The sequence below is a fragment of the Pan troglodytes genome, chromosome 1 (genome assembly GCF_028858775.2).
Source record: "Pan troglodytes isolate AG18354 chromosome 1, NHGRI_mPanTro3-v2.0_pri, whole genome shotgun sequence".
Classification (NCBI taxonomy): domain Eukaryota; kingdom Metazoa; phylum Chordata; class Mammalia; order Primates; family Hominidae; genus Pan; species Pan troglodytes.
Window position 1 is genome coordinate 9,360,533 of NC_072398.2, and position 15,302 is coordinate 9,375,834.

General features: G+C 41.0%; 1 protein-coding gene across 2 annotated transcripts in view; it reads right to left on the reverse strand.

Moving 5' to 3' along the window:
- CHRM3 (cholinergic receptor muscarinic 3) overlaps window positions 1-15,302 on the reverse strand; it is a 242,402-nt gene that overhangs the window by 87,363 nt on the left and 139,737 nt on the right. The window contains exons 1-2 of one of the 2 annotated variants that reach the window (XM_016928280.4): window positions 1,264-1,806; window positions 967-1,093 (exon numbers count right to left, since the gene is read on the reverse strand). The gene's annotated coding sequence lies outside the window, so the exon portion shown is untranslated. Of the gene's footprint in view, window positions 1-966; window positions 1,094-1,263; window positions 1,807-15,302 lie in introns of those variants that run through there. The other variant, XM_009441692.5, reaches the window with a different exon arrangement.

A 15,302-nucleotide genomic window follows, 5' to 3' on the forward strand; every position in this document is an offset into this window, starting at 1 on the left:
GTATGTATGTATACACACGTGTATATTTATGTGCATGTGTCTATGTGTGTATTTATGAATGTGTGTATCTATGTGTATGTATATCTATGTGTGTGTAACTATGTGTGTCTATGTATGTATGTATGTGTCTATATCTATGTGCGAATATCCGTATGTGTATATATGTGTATCTCTGTGTCACCATGTGTGTATTTGTGTGTGTATTTGTGTGCGTGTATTTGTTTTTCCTAACAGAAACATAATCTCAAAGGGAGCAGTAGCTGTGTTTACTTCACCATTGCCTCCCTTGTATCTAGAACGTAGTAGGTGTTTAATAAATATGTGTTGAATGAGGAATAAATAATTTATGATAACAGAAATCTGAAACACAAAGTTAAATTGTCTCCTAGGTGTTAGAAAAAAGAATGTAAAGAATTACATGCTGCACTTTATAATGATTTTTTAATTTAAAATACATTAAAGGTATTCTAGTATTTCACACTTAGACACTGTAAAAATATTTGCAGTTCAATGTGACTTACTGCCTTGAATGAAGTAATGAACAGGGAAGGTTTTATTGTTAGGTGGCAACTATGTTGAATTTTTTTTGTGGGTTAAATTTGTATTTATAAGATTTTTAAATTATCTGTGCATAGTAAAATATATGATGTTTATTAGGTTTATACAATCACTTAGCAAAAATAATATGAGTAATAGGTAATTTTTAGTGAAACGTGCTATTTCTAGGTACTAGTCTAAACCTTTTACCCACCCTATGTCATTTAATCTTCAAGAAGCCTGTGCAGTAAGTAGGAACTATCATTACCTTCAACATATAAATGAGGAAACAAAGACACACAGAGTTAAAATATCCTAATTGAGGTCACATAACTAATCAACAGTGGCCAGAATACAAAAAGGCAATTTGTCCATTCTTCTATTCAGTCATCCATTTTTTAATTAAAAAAATGCCTTCTGTGTACTTACAATCTACCAGGAACTGAGTTATGTAACAAGGATGCAAAACAGTGACATAATCTCTACGGTCATGATGATCCCGGCATAGGACAGAGGAGTGGACCAGATGTCAGGCTGCCCAAGAGACCAGCTCCACCTGGGAAGACAGAAACCAGGCAAGGAGTCAGTTCCTTCTCCCACTTTGGATTCCTGTTTTTAATGGTGGAGTCATTAAGCATCATAGAATGATCCAACGTCTCTGTTTTCCCTCCCTAGAGTCTTCAACTGAAGTCATAAAAGAAAGGGACTATTTCAGTAGCAAGTTACCTAAGTGTTAATGTTTGGTTCTGTGGGTGGCCTTGAATTTGTAACTTTGCAGCATGCCACTCTTGCTTCATTTCATCCAGGTTTTTCTTGACATCTGAAGAGGCAGTATCTCTAGGGAGTATATTTTTGTATTTCTCCATATGTTGCTTTTTGTCTCCTCACATATATTGCCAATAAGGCTTGTGAGTTCCACCACAGGCCAGCTCTGCAACTTATGTTTAGTGTTGGCCTGGAAAGAAATATTATTATTTTCATTGGTTCATGTCTTTTCCTCTATTGTAGAAATGATCTTTTCTTGCATTTTCCCTCAACAGATTGAGGTATTTTCTTCCATCTTATTTTATCCATATTTTGTACATTGCTTATAGGTTTTTCTCATTCAGGATCGTGTTTGCTTCTACCCTTTATCAAAAATCTATTTAACAAAGTGCCCTCCTCCCATATTAACCCTGTAGCTTTTCTATTGGTTACTTTTCCCGATACTTTTCATTTCTTCATTCCTGTAGATTAAGGTAATTTTTTTGCATATTTGCTTCTTTGCCACAGTCCTCTCCTGAAAATCTAGGCTACACTGACCTTGGTTTCCTCCAGAACATGGCTGCCACATAATACTGAAACCAGAGATGCACTGATGCTGAAGAACATTCTCTTTTCTCTCTCTCTGTCTTAGGTAGTCACTTTGCAGTCATACTCAAGTATGCCTATCGAGCATATTTACTCATCCGATGTTTCCTGTGTTTACAGAACAAATGGCAACAGGAACTATAAGATAGCAAAATGCAGCATCTCTTAAATTCCTTACAACCAAATGGGGAGTGAGGGTGGTGGGGATGAGCATATGTGATTTTAAAAAAGATTTTTAAAAAATTGTAGTAAAATACATGTAACATAAAATTTACCATGTTAACCATTCGGTGTAAAATTCAGTGGCATTAAGAATATTCACAATGATATATATCCTTCCCTAGAATGTTTTTCATCTTGCAAAACTGAAACTCTTTATCCACTAAACAATAACTCTGCATTTTCCCTCTTCCCAGTTCCCAGAAATCAGCATTCTATTGTTGGAGTCCCCAGGAACTCTATGTTCCTCACGTAAATGGTATCATATAGTATTTGTCATTTTGTGACTGGCTTATTTCACTCAGCATAATGTTCTCAAGGTTCATCTATGTTGTTGCACCTATCAGAATTTCCTTGCTGGACAGGTGCAGTGTTTCACACCTGTAATCCCAGCACTTTGGGAGGCTGAAGCAAGAGGATCACTTGAGCCCAGGAGTTCAAGGCTGCAGTGAGCTATGATTGCACCACTGCACTCCATCCTGGGAAAAAGAGCAAGACCCTGTCTCCAAATAAAAAAAAAAAAAGAATTTCCTTCCTTTTTAAGACGGAATGATATTCCATTGTATGTGTATATTACATTTTATTTATCTATTCATCCATCAATGGACACCTAGGTTGCTTCTGTCTTTTGGCTATTGTGAATAATGCTGCTATGAATGTAGGTATACAAATACCTGTTCACATCATGAGTAATTCTAAAGCTCAAAGTCACAGAATGACAATAACATACATACACCATGAGAACTTACAGTCATATATAAGTGCTGAGTGTACTGTGGGAATCACTGAAGTCAAGTGAGAACTTTATAGAAGATGGAATTGTTGAGCGGCACTTTCAAGGTAGCAAGAGAGAAGATTTGAAGGCAAAGAGAGAGGGAGGGCACTTGGCATATGTGTATTGTGCATATAATCATCATAAAAGTTGAGAAATAAATGATGTAGAGGGCGGAGCAGGCATGGGGTGTTCTTTAGGCTAGAATAGATAGTACTGGCCTGAATAGATGAGGAGAATGCTAGTGAATTGATATAAAATATGAATGACCATGATTTTAAAGTTTTCACAGAGCAATCACTACAATGAAGCAACTGTGAATTTCTCAGAATTAAAAAGGCATCCGCTGGACTGTATGTCCCATAAGGACAGGCCTGAAGAAATTGCTTTGCCCACCACTGTAACCCAGTGCTGATCACAGCACGTGCACTGGCAGGTGCGCAGTAAATGTATGTTAAATACATGAATGAATGCATGAACTGCCAAGGATGATTGCCACTGATGAAGATGGGCTAAAGTTGAGAAGGCTGAAGTTGCAGGTTTTATTTGAAGGAATCAGGCCTTATTGGAATAGCTGAAAGAAATAACAAAGGTATTGGATCTGAAATACTTTAAGGAGGCAGAATCTTTCAGGCAGAGCCACTAGATCCCCTTGGTTAGGATTTTGTTTATAACTGTTGTCAATACCTGTGTTGGTTTGTCCTATGTTACTATAACTTTTTATAACTGGTGAGTATTTCAATAGATGTTAATTGTTTTCCACTCTACCCTGGATGTGTTCTTAACAGCTAACTCTGTTTTACAAAGCTGACTTTTGGTCAGTATTTTCTTGTTAAGATAATCATAATTCTAAGGACAAAGGAACACAAACGTGATCCTAATTTATAGATATGCGAATTGTTTTAGACTGCTTTTCCCCCTTACAGGGAGAAAGAATCAATATATTCATTAATTATCTTTTGCTTATCTGTAGATAAGAGGTTTTTATCATTTTCACCTAACTTTGTGATTATATGCCAGCCATAAATGAAATTCTATTGGCATTGCAGAAGTATCGACCATTGGGACTGGATTGTCTTATACATTAAGCAAGGGAAAAAGTCTACATTTGCACATTGAAACACCTCGATTGAAGGCACCGAGTCCGCCTTGTGCAATCTTTGGTCCTAAATGGAAGAGGATCCATGTACTTGCTGACGGTTGTTCTCTGCCGTGGCTCACACCATGGCATCTTTGGTGATAAAATTGCAAAGCTTCTCTATGCTACATTCAAGATATAAAACAAGTGGTTATATTTTAGAGCAGAGAACAAAGATGTGTGATACGATGGCACAAGGAGCTGGAGTGAAATGCGGCCTTGCCAACGAGACAGAGGGCACCGCCGGCAGCCTGGCATTCTGTGCCCGTAGCAGATGGTCACGCACATGCTCCCGAGTCACAGCCACAGGCACACGGGGAACCCTGCAGGCTCCTTAGCTATTATTCGAGAGCTGTTTTCTTTAGGTGTTTGTGAAAGGTCAGCGTCTGATCTAATTCCGCCCACAATTACACAGTTATAGTTTCCTTGACTGCATTTGTCACTCTTTTAGCATCATCTGACATTCTATCTGCTTGCCAGTTTTCTTGCTAATTCCTTTTGGAAAACTATTTTTTCCCCAAGTTTGTCATTTTACTTAAAAAAGACACCACAAAAGGGTCTTCTGTTCTATTGAGTTGTTCTCTTTTTTGGCCTTTCCTATTGGAAAAATCTCACATAAACCACTTCCTGATGAGAAAAATCATTTATTTAATCCTTAGCCTATGTTTATAATTGCTTCCGAAGGATGATTTCAGTGCATTAGTAAGTGATTAAATTAAAAATATTTTAGAGAATCGACGGTAATATATCCTTCTCACGATACTGACTTGAGGCTGAGAGGGCGGGGATCAGGCATGAAGGCTTTATGGTCCCAATGCTGAATGAACGAAATGCATAGAAAACCAGCATAAGCCGGGCTGGGTCCCAGGCATCTCACAGGTGGCCTCCCTGGACCAAGGCTGGGGGAATTGATCATAATTGGCTTGTCAACTGTCTGGGGCACATTAGATACCATCCTGCTGAAGTCACCAGGCTTCACTAGATGGTACCTGGAGGTCTCTCCTCTATGATTCTATGAGGCTATTGGTTTTAATATTCCCAGTTGAATATGATTATCTCATTGACTCTGAGCCTAGTTTCCTGAGGGATATTACCTTATTTGCCTCTTTCATTGAGCTTTCTTGATGATCAGATAAGATGGTGTAGGAAATAGTAATTTAAAATTTATAAAATGCTGCACAAATGTTAGAGCTTATTAGGTTATGTGCGAGGATAAATCGCTCACTTTGGCATAAATCTGTGATAAACTGTCTACCATTGGTTTGTACAATTTCAGCCTTGAACTCCTGGGTACCTGGCGAACAATTATTTCTATTAACGTCTTTCTTTCTTTCTTTGAAGACCAGGGTTTTAGTCTATTTCTTTGCCACTTTGTAACTGTGGGGAAATTACAAGTGCTGGATTTGGGTCTCAACACATATCTTTTATGTTTCCTCCTATAACATTGTTACTCTAAGTACCTATATTACTTGGGTAATGATGCAAACGTTGCAAATTGCCTAAGCTCCACAAAGGCACAACTTAATGAAAATCCCCTTTCCATGTCTCATTATTCAGCAATGATGTTAGTGTCCATAACACAAATTTAACTTTTATTAATTATATTCTTTGCTTTGCATGTTAGAGTCAACATGGGATTAAATAAAAGGAATTTCTGTGCTTACTGGGGTTATGATAATTTATTTAAATATAACTAGAAACTTACTTCCTGGATTGAGATCTGGGTCTCAGTCTACATTTTTAAATCGGTGTCTGTAATTTTTCAAGTTGTAAAAGTTATTTGAAGTAGTATTGATTTGGTTTATGTAGAATAAGGATTCTTTAATATGCTCACATTTCATGCTAGATAAATCATTGTAATCACTACACATCCACCTTTGGATGTTCTGGTTAAACAAATAACACCATCCCTAGAAAGTAGAAAAGCTCTCTTGCAATTTGTAGTACTCGATTTAGCTATCTTTAAGTTATTTCTCCATCCTTGTTTTAGAAACACAACCCAAGTTATAAGACACTCCAGGAATCTCAGCATCAGAACCAAGTTATGGGTACCATTTGTTGGTTACAAAAGGGCAAGAGTTGCCAATTACTATTTAATTGTGTTGGTTGTGGGGCCATACTTTCGAAAGATATAATTTAGTGAATTAGATTTCTATGCAGAAATATTTCTGTTAATGCTCATCTATTAGCTTCTGTATTAGTCTGTTCTCACACTGCTATAAAGAAATACCCGAGACTGGGTAATTTATAAAGGAAAGAGGTTTAATTGACTCAGTTCCACATGGCTGGGGAGGCCTCAGGAAACTTACAATCATGGTGGAAGGCAAAGGAGAAGCAGGCATCTTCCTCACAGGGTGGCAGGACGTAGTGAGTGCAGGCAGGGGAAATGCTGGACAGTTACTAAACCATCAGATCTTGTGAGACTCACTCACTATCATGAGGATGGCATGGAGGAAACTGACTCCATGATCCAGTTACCTCCACCTGGTCCTGCCCTTGATGTGTGGGGATTATGGGGATTACAATTCAAGATGAGATTTGGGTGGGGACACAGCCAAACCATATCAGTTTCCAAGTGTTCCAAGTACAGTTTTAGAAAACTGTATTCTGATTCTGGAATTTAGAAATTCTGTTCCAGCTAAATTTAAACTTCAATAAAGTAGTTTCAAATGTGATCACTTCCTATCCCAAAAGGGATTGTGTGTTGACGTGCATGGTGAGGGTTCATTTCTCATCCTAGTGCCTGGGAGACTGGTGCCCCTGGGGCCCCTGCCACTTGGTTCCTATTTCCCAGCCAGCACTGAGTGGTGTATGTCCCACTGGACAGAGGGGCAATCAGAATTTACATCAGAGAATTTCTGGGAATATCCTGATAGTGGATGTGTGACTAGAGAGTCACTTAAAGACCAGCATTGATGTCAAAGTAAAGAAAGCAAGGTGGTTTTGCCCTGCCTTGTAGGACACAGCTCACATCTACCCCATATGCTGAAGTATGTTAACTGAGGCACAGATTACAAATGCCATTTTTATGTCAGATAAAACAGAGATCAATGTGTATATGTCTCATTAGAGACTCAATAGCTTCATTGAAAGTGTTGGTCAGTTTTATCCTGGATGTTGGAAACACCATAGAGTTAATAGGTCTTTTGAATTTTAAAAAACAACCATACCACAAATAATTTCTTCTAGCTTTGGGATGGCCACTGAACCCATGAAGTCAGAACATGTAGTTCTTTTTGTTGTGGATGGCGCATCACAAGAGGATAATAAACCCACATAAATCATGCAAGATTATACCTTTCCTAGTTTGCCCTCTGTTTGTCAGTGTAAGAGAAAGATAAGCAAGGAGAGAAAAAAAAGAAATTTCACTCAATGCCCATATTGTGTGAGCCCCTAGTGAACAATATATAAATTTAAATACTAACATTTTTAAAAATTTATTTTTCATTGATACATAATAGATTTGCAATTTGGGGGGCATATGTGGTAATCTGATACATTCACATAATGGTTCCTCTCTGGATAGTACTAATAAAATTATTTCAAGAAATGCATAGTTTTTTCTGGAATGCAGAACAGCAAGGGCACAACTTTTGGTCACCTGTTTTGTTGTCTTGAAGACCAACATGGCATCTTCCTGTTGCTGGGGCGCACAAACCAGTACCCCAAAATATGGCACTTTGTACATGCTGTGCTGAAAAAAAGCCTCAAAGTCTCTCTAATCACCTTTCTCCCCCCATCAACATCTCTCCCGAAGCATAGGATGAGATTGTTCTCTGAACTTCCCTTATTTGCCTAAAATCCGGACCTATCATAGAAGAAAACAATAACCTCTGGTCCTTTTTCCAAGTTTTCATCAACTGAACAGATATCGCAGGAGGGAAGACGAAAGTCTGCCAACATATCCGGATAGACTTTTTGTCACACACCATCATCTGCTCTGTGGCCCCACAGACTTTGCCCCAGACCACTGTCTGTTCCTCAAGCCCATTAAATTCCCCTAAAAATCATTTACTAACCGCCTAGAATCACCCACACTTCCTACCTCCCTTTCCCTAAGAAGTAGTATGTATAAGCATCTGTGCACCACTGGGATACTGGGTAATTGTTCTGTGATTCTCCCTGTGTGCACAGTAGGAATAAATGTATAAAGACTTTTTTCCCATTAATGTGCCTTATTGTGAGCTGATTTTTCAGCGAACCTTTTGAGGGTAAAGGGGAAGTGGTCTATAGTTGTTTTGGGCTTGAGGGTTCGGAAACACGTTGTGTGAATTACCCTGGAGCTCTCACTGACATGGTAAACACAGGGTGTGACCTCACCCACCTTCTCACTGCCCAGTGAGCACAGGTTCGGTCAGTAGTCTCCAGGCATCCGGTTGGACAGGCTGTGTCTAGAAATCATGGTCAGGGAATGAGTGGGGCAATGCTGTAGGGAGGGAAGTACGGAATTCCATGGCAATCACATCGTCTCTTCTTCTGTGAAAACCAGAAGATGACTGGGAGGAAGAAAAGCTCTTAGACACCTCTCGTCTGCTCTGTGCTTCAAACCTCACTACAAATAACACATTCACAAAAGGATCTCATTTTGATTTAGCAGGTCTGCATATGTCTAAGCTCATGGTGATTGTGCCTTACTGATATTTTTACCATACGAGCTTCTTCAATGAACATTTCAACACAGAAAATACTTCTCACAGCCATCTCATGTTATTACTTGATCTTTCCATTAATCTTTCCTACAGGCTTTTATATATTTATTGAACTTTTTGATCAAATTTCCCCGATTGCTTAAATATGTATGTAGCTCAATGAACTATTTTGCTCAACGCAGACAGGCAGTAATAGGAAATTGAGGTCAGATACAGGCTGAGCTAGAAGCAACTGTGGACTCATACTTTTCTTCCTCTGAAGGAGCAACAGGACCCAAAATGATAGCTGATCGGAAGAAACAGTGGAAACTTCAGAATGTGTAAAGTGTTGATCTAAGCCCTTCAAGTGCATGAATGAATTTCCACCTGCCTGTCCAGAGATCTCCTGCAGGGGGACCTAAGAGACCTATCTGTGACTGTGGGGTCTGTGCCTACTAGCCTCGTTTATTTGGGGTGACATCGACTGGAAGGAGAGCAGGTTAGGGGTGCAACAAGGTAGAGCTTTTAAGGAGCGCAAATCTATCTGCTTGGCCAGGGACTCCAGTCAGGTAGTCGCCCGGCTGAGTGGCAGAAAGTTGAGAGGATAACTGGCTCATGTTAAACAAAGTTTATGGGAAGCCATTGTTTTAGACTGAGCTCCTGCACTAGGCCCCAGCAGACCAGGCCAAACCAGAGTGGAGCCACTTGTGTTCAGTATCACATAATCAAACTGAACTTGGAAATGGGTCACTCTTCCAAACAACAGGAGCTTCACAGCAACCAATCGGAAGGGGCCCAGTTTACCTGAGCATGCATCATAAGGAAGTCCACTTAGCTTTAACCCTGTTAGGAGGGTAACTCTGAAATGTCCAATCTGCTTTGTGTTCTCTGTTTCTGCCTTCTTCAGCCCTTTCCTGCCCATAAAGCCAACTCCGTCTGCTCAGCTCAGCAGAACATCCATTCTGTTTCATAGCATGAGGTGTTGCCTAATTCTAGAATTGCAAATAAAAGCCAATTAGATCTTGAAATTAAGCTTGTCATAAATTTGGACACAGGGAAGCAGGCATCAATAGCACAGGCCATGCTCTCCGGAGTACAAACTCCAGAAATGAGAAGCTGGCCCTGTGTGAGAAGCAGGGCTACGGTGCTCTTAGTCCATGGACTGCACTGAGAGCAGGACTCCAAGATGAGGCAGATGCATCCATATGCTTTAAAGACTGGACACCAAGGAGCTTCCAGGGAGTGGAGGAAGCTCAGAAAGGGTGAGGGCAAATGTCACTGTGCCCCTATGATGTCTATTATGAACTGAATTGTGTTTTTTAAAATTCATAGTTTGAAGACCTAATCCCCCATGTCACCAAATTTGGAGACAGGGCCTTTAGCGAGATAATTAAGGTTAAATGAAGTCCCAAGGTTGGGGTCCTAATCCAGTAGGATGGGTGTTTTTGTAAAAGAAGGAAGGTAAATCAGAGTTCTCTTTTTGTGGGTACAGAGAGGAAAACTCATGTGAAGACCCAGTGATAAGGCGGCCATCTACAATCCAGGAAGAGAGCCCTCACCAGATACCAACTCTGCCTGCACCTTGATGTTGGATTTCCAGCTTCCAGAACTGTGAGATAGAAATGTCCTCTGTTTAAGCCACCCAGGCTGTGGTGTTTTGTTGTGACAACCCAAACAGATTAAGAAAATGTGCCAAATACCAGGCATACTATTAGCTCATCTAATTCTCAAAGCCTGTGGGTAAGGCAGGCTTTATTATCGCCATTTCATAGATGTAGAAACAGGCTCAGGAAAGGAAAGACATTTCTCTAAAGTTGCGTGGCTAGTAAGTGGCACCTGACATGTGAACAAGGGGTGGGCTGAGAGGGTGAGAGGGTGGTGGACAGTAACATTGTAGCTGCTTAATGGAACGGAATCACAGTTCCCTGAGTGTGCCAAGGAAGATTTCTTTCTAAAAGTCTGAGCTTAGAGATCTGTGTGAGTGTGTGTGTGTGTAGAGGGAGCACTGTGAGTTTTCGAGGGAGGAGATGGGGGTCTTGCATGTGTGTCCTTGTGCATTTTGGGTGGAGAAACTAGATGAGAACAGGTGGGTGGGGGTGGAGCCTAAAGGCAGAGGAAGCCAAAGACAGTGCCTCCAGTAGCCCGTGGGAAGCTTCCTCATGCCTTTGAGATATTGCAGGAGGTCCCAGAGCTCTGGCCCATGGTGATCTCAGTGGTACTGGGTTCTGTCTTAAAGATTTGGGCAGTTCTGGAGGTGACACAATTAGGGAATATGACTCACATCAAACTGACCATGAAATACCAGTTGAGAAAGGAAAAGTAAGAAGAGAAAGATAGTTTTGCAAATGACTCAAGGTTACATAGATGGAAGGAAGAGCTAGTCTGGATTTAAACAGATGTTCGTGGTTTCACAGTGAACTTCAAAATTACTCTTTTAGTCTCCAGAGCTCCAGGACAGCCTCAGAGCCTTCAGGGTCTGGTCTTGCTTTCCCCACAGGGCAATGGTATAAGAGGTGGATATTCCTGTCTCCGTGGAGAGAAGACAGGCATAGTAAACCCTTAGGAGGCACTGTCTGTGTCCAAATATTATGCAAAGCTTTTGGCATACATCAGCTCACAGTGCCTCACATGTGCTAATATCATCCCTAGTTTATTGATAAAGACTGAGGCAGCTGGGCGTGGTGGCTCATGCCTGTAATCCCAGCACTTTGGGAGGCCGAATTGGGGGAGGTCAGGAGTTGGACACCAGCCTGGTCAACATGGTGAAACCCTGTCTCTACTAAAAATATAAAAAAATTAGCTGGGCATAATGGTGGGCACATGTAATCCCAGCTACTCAGGAGGCTGAGGCAGGAGAATTGCTTGAACCCGGGAGGTGGAGGTTGCAGTGAGATGAGATCGTGCCACTGCACACCAGCCTGGCAACAGAGTGAGACTCCCTCTCAAAAAAAAAAAAAAAAAAAAAAAGACTGAGGCACAGACAGGCTGGATATTATTTCTGCAATTTCTTCAGTCACACAGGCAGAATAGGGCTTAGTCAGGCTTTGAGCCCAGGCAGTCTACTAGATTATGCTGCCCAGTGGCTTCCTGAAGAAATCCACCTTGCTTGGTACTTCCTGGACCAGGAGAAGGGCAAGCAGGCCTGGGGAGCAACATTCTGAGCTTGTTATCTGGAGGTCTGGGATTGATTCCCTCCCTCTTCTGCCTGTGCCTCAGTTTGCCTTGCTTTAAACAGTGTCATGCAATATAGATCTTACATATAGATGCTCTGTGGGGATTAGTGAGGGAATGCTCAGAAGTTATTAATAAAGCTTCTCAGCAAAACAGGATTACGTAGATTTAAAAAAAGGAACAAAAAAAGGAGCAACACCGGTGGAGTAGTGAAGCAAGACTGTATTAGGAAAGACCATGTCTTTGAAGAAAGGCAAACACATTCCCTTGGCCTGAATCAGCCTCATGGGAGGGGCAGCAGCAGCCATCAATCACAAAGCACTGCCTTCTCTGCATTCTGGATGCTTCCCTGCAGCTCAGAAGCTCTGCCAGCTACTAGGCCACCTAGATGGCAGCAAACTGGTGGGTGGGTGAATCCTCTGGATATGTGACAATTGGGAGGAGGGTGTGAGGGCAATAAGCTGGCATGGAAGTCTGTTCTATTTTCCCCCCCAGAATGAGAAAGTTTTAGCAAAAGTAAAAAAAAAGACAAACCAGACTGAAATGTATTGATATCTGATGAACTACACTGACCCAGAAATACTATCTAATTTATTATTGAGACAGAAGCACCATATTGATTTTGCTGAAGGGCTGTCACTGCGCATCATTCATCTGGAGAAGAGTTAATTAAGGGTGCAATTTAAAGATGCATAAAACCTGGACCTAAGATGTAGCCTCAGACCGAGGCACCACGTGCTCCAAGATCAAATACCCGTCCCAATATGAGAATGCCTTCATCCTCCTCCCAAAGTCAATCTACCTCTGCTCAGTGTTCAGCTATCATTTTGTTTTGCATTTGACTTGGTTACCGGTAGGCTGAATTAGACCCACCCTGTGGTAAATGTGCTGGCATTTTCTTTATGCTTTAGTCTATAAGCTTATTGTTTTCAAATTTTCAAGTTACTTTTTTGCAAGATGGAAGCTTTCAGAACCACTGTACTATATGCTTGGTTTAAATTACTGTAACTCCCAAAACAAGCATAATGTCATTCACTTGAAAATAGGGGTTTATACATTGCTTATGAAATCAGAGAAAAAGGCAGGAGGGGACTTTAAAAGTTTTGGACAAGCCTTTTAATTTTACAAATAACAAAACTTGATTAAAAATGCAAGAGAAAAACTCCACAAGACAAAAGGATGAGAGTTTAAATGCCTGGATTAAAGTCACACATTTCCTCTAGTGGGTGAGTCATGAGAATGGGTACATTTTGATGTGTCCTGACAGTACAGAGGAAGGCATAGATAAATCAGCACAGCTACTTTCAATTTTACTGATAAATCCCTCTCAACTGGCTTCAGTCTTAAAATTTACTTTTTCTCTACTATCCAATAACATGACACAGTGCTAAACTGCATCAAAAAAGATCAATGGGTACTTTGCCAGAGAAAAGAAAAGGAAAAGCAAACAGCGGGCCGGGCATGGTGGCTCATGCCTGTAATCCCAGAACTTTGGGAGGCCGAGGCAGGTGAATCTCTTGCAGTCAGGAGTTCCAGACCAGCCTGGCAAACACGATGAAACCCCATCTCTACTAAAAATATAAAAATTAGCCAGGCATGGTGGCGTGTGCCTGTAATCCCAGCTACGTGTCTGGGCAGGAGAATCGCTTGAAGGGAGGCAAGAGGTTGCCGTAAGCCGAGACTGCATCACTGCCCTCTAGTCTGGGCGACAGAGAAAGACTGTGTCTCAAAAAAGAAAACAAATAAATAAAAAAATAGAAAAGAAAAGCAAACGGCAGAGTAACAGGAAAAATCACTGACCTGACCGTGAGTCACCCTCAGCAGCCACGTGCTGGGCTGAAACACAAGCTATCATTTATAGGACTTCTGCGTGTGGACCACCTTTCTCACTAGTGCATAGTCACTGATCACTTGTCTCAACTCAGGGAAGACTTAATCAGCATTAAAGGCAATCTCATTGGCACCTCGAATGATAAAGGTGCAAGCAGGTACGCATGACAGTTACCACAGAGGAAAGAAAACAGGTGCATTTCCTCCCGTGGTGAGGGCTGGGAGGCAGAGGGAGCTCTGGACATCTCTGAAATGCATGTTACATTCATCTCCAGCCCCAGGCAGCTTTGATGTGACTCATGACCATTTCTCTTACGTGTGACTAAGAGTAAAAGCTGCCAACACTGTAAGGAGAGGAGGCTGGATTTGCTGAGAAATGCACCAAACACACTCTACAGTGCCCTTCTTAAAAATCAAACATCTCCCACGAGCAAAACCTAGGTAATGCGCATGAATTTAAAATACTGAGAGAGAGAAACAAAGAGAGGGAGAACCCACACTAACGTTCTCACTTTAAAATTAACAATTTGACTTCTCGTCCAGGGACACCTAAAATGATTATTATCCCCTATTTAAATTTAGACTTAAATAGCCAAAAATTCCTAAATTGGCCTTCTGAGACTGTTTCTGCATTAGTTTATTTATTTATTCATTTATTTATTTATTTTTCCTTAAAGCGAGTAATGACTTTCACAGGATTATTGTGACATCTGGGTGCAAATAAAAGGAAAGGGCTTCATCAATAGGAAGGCAGTCTACAACTGTGAGTTTGATGGTTGCTGTTACTTCACTTTCTTGGGACTTCCTGAAGTCTTCTCTCTATTTTGGAGAAGACTAGGGGAGTAGAAGATATATATTTGCTGAGGCAGCTGAGAAAGATGAATGTTTGCAAAAATTAATAGGATAAAGAAACAAGTGTTTTTGGTCAAAGAAGTGTTAGAAATGCCACTTAGTCACTAGTCTAAGGACTTACGGACTTAGCCAGTTAGTCCAAATTATTTTTTTCTCTCTTTAAGTTTTATTTCTTAGAACCATTAATATACTGACTTGTATCTATGAATCTCTGAAGAGAGAATACAGTAAGTACCTTTTACTAAATTTATTTATTTATTTTTTTGAGACGGAGTCTCACTCTGTTGCCCAGGCTGGAGTGCGGTGGCACAATGTCGGCTCACTGCAACCTCTGCCTCCCGGGTTCAAGCGATTCTCCTGCCTCAGCCTCCCAAGTAGCTGGGATTACAGGCACCCGCCACCACGTCAGGGTAGTTTTTGTATTTTTAGTAGAGATGAGGTTTCACCGTATTGGCCAGGCTGGTCTCAAACTCCTGATCTTGTGATCTGCCTGCGTTGGCCTCCCAAAGTGCTGGGATTACAGGCATGAGCCACTGTGCCCGGCCACAAAATGTATTTTTTAAAGGAAGTTTCATGGAACCAGCTTTCTGCAAGAGACCGTTCAGGAAATGGTGCAGTGATGAAAAGGGTGCACATTTTGGAGGGAGAGGCATTGGAGGGCAGACTCCAACTTTGCTATTTCCCACCTATGTGACCTTGGACATTTAACCCCTCTGAGCCTTGTGCCTCATCTGTAGATTAAAATACTTTGTACTTTCAGGTCATTGGATTGGAAATTGAGTAATGTGCTTGGCACAGGGCTGGC